The following is a 6,274-nucleotide window of genomic DNA, read 5'->3' on the forward strand; positions in this document are numbered from 1 at the left end:
TAGCAAACACATAACATGACTCGCAATCACCCATAATGCTAGCAACCACACAAAAAAACCTAGGAATGCCATAGCAACCACCCAGAATACCATAGCAACCACATAATGCACTTACAATCTCAAAAACTCTATAGCAACCACAAAAACCACCCTAGCAACCCCCCAATATGTGTGTGAATGTACAGTAAGTAATAGTCAATGTAGGAATGTTGTTCATGAGCAAACTATTATTTACCCACAAACAATGACTTAATTTCTTTTCATCTTTTAAACTCGCTCAGTAAAGTTAATCCTTGTAATCATTGTGCACTTCAGCTCTACAGAATTCATGTAATAACTGTATTATTTTCTGGCTTCAGAAGTTCACACAGACACAACTAAAGTCCATCCAGACAGTTTCCCATGCTTGAGTTATTCAGGCTCTCCTGCAAGACTCTGCAGGCAGGCGCAGTGAATCTGAAGGGGGTAAAGGCCAATTAGTCTTCTATCTGTCTCACTTGAGCAGATTTTCCAGGAAAGCCCTATAGCCTGTGGAGGACGCCCCCCGCGTGTATTCTCTACGATCTGCAGCAATTACACACAGGGCTCTTTCAACACGGTCAGTCTGCACTATTAATCATGGAATGAAACGCTACTAACATCCCAGCAGAAACTCTAGCCATTTAAACTAGCATGTGAAAAGCACAAAACTTTGTCAAAGATGGTGAAATATACATGACTATATTAGTTAGATGGTTACTGTATCAGAGAGTTTACAGCAGGATGAGTGGTAAACTTATATCCACTACTACTATTGGTTAGGGTTCCTTAATACGGTTGTCAACTCTCCAGTATTAGCTGGGAGGTCCCATTCACAACATCCTAGCAACCCTATATCAATGCCCTAGCAACAATCCATAACATCCAAGCAACCATAAATCAATGCCCTAGATCAATGTTACTCGGAACATCCAAGAAACCACAAAGCCCTCACAATCACCAAAAACACCCTAGCAACCATTCAATACATCTTAGCAGTTACCCAGAACACCCTTGAAACCACATAACAATGCCCTCACGATCACCAAGAACACCCTAGCAACCACCCAAAACACCCCTAGCAATGCCCTAGAAACAACCCAAAACACCCTAGCAACCATTCAATACATATTAGCAGTTACCCAGAACACCCTTGAAACCACATAACAATGCCCTCACGATCACAAAGAACACCCTAAAATCTCACAACACCCTAGCAACCACCCAATACACCCTAGCAACCACATAACAATGCCCTCACAATCACCCTCAACACCCTAGCAACCACCCAAAACACCCTAGCAACCACAAAACAACACCCTCACCATCACCCAGAACACCCTCACAACCACACAACCCTCCCTAGCAACCACCCAGAACCATCTAGCAAACGTATGTCAATCCCCTAGCAACCAAGCAGAACCTTTTGTTGATGCCTTTAGTGTAACAGTAGCGAGCTGGTAGCTGAGCAGTGTGTAAACCACACTCCATTATCCTCAAGAGGCGCACTAGCGACTGATGCTAGAGGCTGTAGCCTTTAGCCTCCTCATTAGCACACCCGCCTCCCAGGCCAGGGACGCCGGTTCGAATCCCGCTCGAGCAGGACCGATTACATTAGAAGGCCACCAAGAACACCCTAGCAACTGTATATCAATTCCTATCCACCAACTTGTAAAGCATCCTAGCAATGCCCTAGCAACCATACATTAATGCCCTAGCAACCAGCAACCATCCAGAACATCCTATCATCCGTGTACTGTAGTAGCCCTAGCTACCACCCAGAAAATAACACAGCAACACACAACGCCACTTCTAGTTACTGTCACTGTAATGTTCCCTCAAAAGTATGTGCTGAGAATTGCGTGCAACGGTTGCTTGTTGTTCACACGGTGTTCACAAGCAAGTTTCCTCTTATTGATCCCTTGCACATTTTCTCAGTGTGAATTCATCATTCAAACACCTGTGGAGATCTTTAAAAGGATGACTTTAGTGAGAAGTGAAACATAATGAAGTGTGACTCAAAACAACACCGGACACATTTCCTTCAGGTAAAAGATGGAAGCGAGAAAATATGGTGAAATAAAAGGTGAGAATTACTAACAAAAGATCCCAATTAAAGACACCAGAAGAATGTCAGCACAAGATTACCCGCTGTCCTCTACATTAACAGAAGAAAAAAAAGCACATTGCTATCTAAATTGGCATGCGGCGTTCAAGCGTTTGAGCCAAACCTTGTCAGATGTAATTACAGTTTTTAGGGCAATAACAAGTCATTTGTGGAGTAATTGTACCCACACCCTTCCCTTGGACCGGCAGGGGAAACACATTCCACCATCAGCAGCTTTTCCACAACATCTATATTACAGCTAGCACTGCTAGTGTAGCTGCCCAAGATGTGGGATATTCCTACTTGATCTCCAACATCCGACCGTAAAGGAGTGATGTTGCCCGACTCTCCAATGATGATGTTTAAGGGGCTGTTCACACTAAACCTGTTTTTGCATCAGTTTCACTTGCGCTAGACGGACGTGACACGTTTTCAAGATTTTAACAAGTTTAAAAAACACATTCTGTTCCATCTGTTGCGCAAGAACTCATTCGGTCCCAACGTCTCTCTCTCATGTGAAAACCAAATTATTTAAATTAATCGGTTCAATTCCTTTATATTTGGCTGTATTGTGCAATAACAAAATAAACTATTAAAAAAATGTGGTCAAACACTTTATATTAAGTGATCATAACTGCCATGTACTAACATTTAATGCATACATGATTATGTATTTACTGTGTTACTGTCGATCTGCAAAACTCCCACATTTGCTGATATTGAGGTCGAGGTACAGTTAGGGTTATGGGATTTGGGGTTGGGGTTATGGGGTTGGGGTTATGGGATTGGGGTTGGGATTAGGATTAGGAGTTATGGTATTGGGGTTGGGATTAGGATTAGGATTAGGGGTTATGGGATTGGGATCAGGGTTGGGATTTGGGATTAGGATTATGGGATTGGGGTTAGGATTAGGGGTTATGGATTTGGGGTTGGGATTAGGGGTTATGGGGTTGGGATTAGGGATTAGGGGTTATGGGATTAGGGATTATGGGATTAGGATTATGGGATTGGGGTTGGGATTAGGGTTTATGGGGTTGGGATTAGGGTTGGAGTTGGGATTTGGGGTTGGGATTAGGGGTTATGGGGTTGGGATTAGGAGTTCGGATTAGGGTTATGGGATTGGGGTTGGGATTTGAATTTAGGGTTGGGATTAGGGGTTATGGGATTAGGGGTTAGGATTAGGGTTTGGTTAGGGGTTGGGATTAGGGTTGGGGTTATGGGATTGGGGTTGGGATTAGGATTTAGGGTTGGTATTAGGGGTTATGGGATTAGTGTTGGGATTAGGGTTGTGGTTGGGATTAGGATTAGGGGTTATGGTTTGGTGTAAAGTTAACAGTGTAACTACAAATGTATTTAAATGTAAGTACTTTCAATGCAATTACAATGCAGGAACATGTACATGTATGTAAATAAGTACATTGTATCAGAGATAAGTACATAGTAGTTAAAGACAGTTAATATAAAGTAGGTCCCAATATATTTACTAATAATGCCCCAAATCATGTTTATCAGCACGCTGATGCATGAAAATATATATGCTTTTTTTAAAAGCGGCATATCAAATGAAACTACAGACTCCACTCTTTACATCCAAACAAGTTTCAATGATAAAAACATGAAGAGATTTCTGACCAGAGGCACTCTTGTTGGCGCTGCACCTGTAGACGTGCTTCATAAAAATCGACATGTTGTTGTGTCATGTGACTCGGTGCGGCAGAAGTTGAACCCTTGTGAACAGTATTCAGTCTGTTTCAATTCATTTAAATCCAGCATTGTGTGAAGCGAAGACAAAAAACAACGTTAAACTTGGGTCACATGAGGTTAAATATACATTTTTCTATTTAATATTGTCATCCTATTTGTTTAACCTGTTGATACACAATCGACCGCACGCGGTGGTGACGTCACTTTGCTTACGTTTAATATATAATTTACCATCTATAAATGTAATTAATGTTAACAGATGATACATTGTTTCAAAGGTCTAAGGGTTCAACATTGGATCTCTGTTTCACGATAGCAATCCTCCAGAAACAGTGATTGAGTTATTTGTGCAGGAGTACAAATGAAAACATGCAATATCAAAACAGGACTTTTATTATGAAAACACGCGATAGCAAAACGGGACTTTTATTATGAAAACATGCGATATCAAAACGGGACTTTTATTATGAAAACATGCGATATCAAAACGGGACTTTTATTATGAAAACATGCGATATCAAAACGGGACTTTTATTATGAAAACATGCGATATCAAAACGGGACTTTTATTATGAAATCACGCGATATCAAAACGGGACTTTTATTATGAAAACATGCGATATCAAAACGGGACTTTTATTATGAAAACACGCGATATCAAAACGGGACTTTTATTATGAAAACATGCGATATCAAAACGGGACTTTTATTATGAAAACATGCGATAGCAAAATGGGACCTTTATTATGAAAACATGCAATATCAAAACGGGACCTTTATTATGAAAACATGCGATATCAAAACGGGACTTTTATTATGAAATCACGATCGCCAGATGAATACAGTTCAACACACTTGGGTCAATCGTCCATGACAAGCGTTCATTAAAAACATCCAATCGCACTTTTTGTCCATAAAAGTGATAAATGTGAGAAATATTGATATATTCTCCATTGTTTACATGAGATCTGGCCTTCGTCATCGTTCTTCATCAAACTGCAATCTGAGCAGCATTCATGTTGTAAAACTGTTTATGATCTGATATATTAGAGTCTCATAAACAAAACCAGCCCGTCTCCAAAGTCTGTTTATAAAAATGTGGCGTAGTTTTATTCATAATAGTCGAGCAGTGCCGTCAGATTTAGTGTCGTCTTGAGAGGCGGAGCTTAATTTTACTCTGAACACTTCCAGAGATTTTACAGAGATGAAAGCTGCAGGAACTCATTTATTATTAAATCATCTTCAGATTAGAAACCAAACTTCTTTAGACTCGTGACTTTGAGAACATTGTATTTCTGGGGTGTCTTGACACTTTTATTATTGTTTTATTAGATTATAAAAACACGATCGGCACAAAATATTTCCATTACTATAAACTTCAGCTTCTCTAACTTTAATAAATAACAACATATATTAATTATGATACTTGTGAAATAAAGTCCAAAATGTCTCTTTCAAACGACACTACAACTGTGTCCAAACTCCAAAGGGTCCCCTTAAATACAACCATTTAACTTCAGGTGTGTCATTGTCATGGTTTGTGCTCAAAAAGGGGGCGTTCATCAACGGTAACCGTTCTGAAAATGAAGCATGGTTTTACTGAGTTATACTGTAGATTCATTTTATGGTTGCTATGGTTTCCACAGAAGGACTCAAAGTCTCCTTCGCCCTAACGTACCCTCATTAAGTGTGGGTGTGGGTTTGTGTGTGTGTGTGTGTGTGTGTTTCACGGTTGAATGGCGATTTGTATATTAACCACTTTCATATAAATGTCATGAGTTGCATTTTACACGGTAATGGTTTTGCTCACGAGTGTAATTATTCTTATGCATTACACAGTGACAGTTTACGGAGTCCAGACTGTGAAGACGTTGCACCTCTGTTACACATTTCATAAATATGGCAGCAAGGGATCTTCTCGTCACACAGCCAACCACAGTAAAGCACGTCTGCTCCAGGAAAATGTCTGCCTTGGTCTGGGATGATGAAGTGCAGACTGTGCTGGAATTCTGCTCCAGATGAAGTTGTGGAGGGGGATCACGGGGAGTAAATCCCCATCCCACTGACTCCTCGAGTCGCTCGGAAGGTTTGGTTTAATGCAGACCAGTTTGTTGCAATTTCTGTGTCTGTTTACAAGTGACCCGGTTTCTCTAGATGGAGAACACACACAATGTGAGCGCTCGCAAACCATTAAAAACAGCTCAAACACATCCTATACATCTCCAACTCTGGAACAGTTATGGCTGAAAATGGATTTTCCAAATAGAATATTCCCGGTTCAATGCAAGTTCAGATCAGTCGACCGCATTTGTGTCAGTCTTGATCACCACAAAAATGTATTTCGACTTTAAAATAAGCACAAATATGTTCCAGTGAGACACTGACAGGAAGTCGATGGGGTTATTCACCGTTCACAACAAGCCCTCAAAAGTGAAGCCAAAACGC

Source organism: Xyrauchen texanus, chromosome 5 (assembly GCF_025860055.1).
Source record: "Xyrauchen texanus isolate HMW12.3.18 chromosome 5, RBS_HiC_50CHRs, whole genome shotgun sequence".
NCBI lineage: Eukaryota > Metazoa > Chordata > Actinopteri > Cypriniformes > Catostomidae > Xyrauchen > Xyrauchen texanus.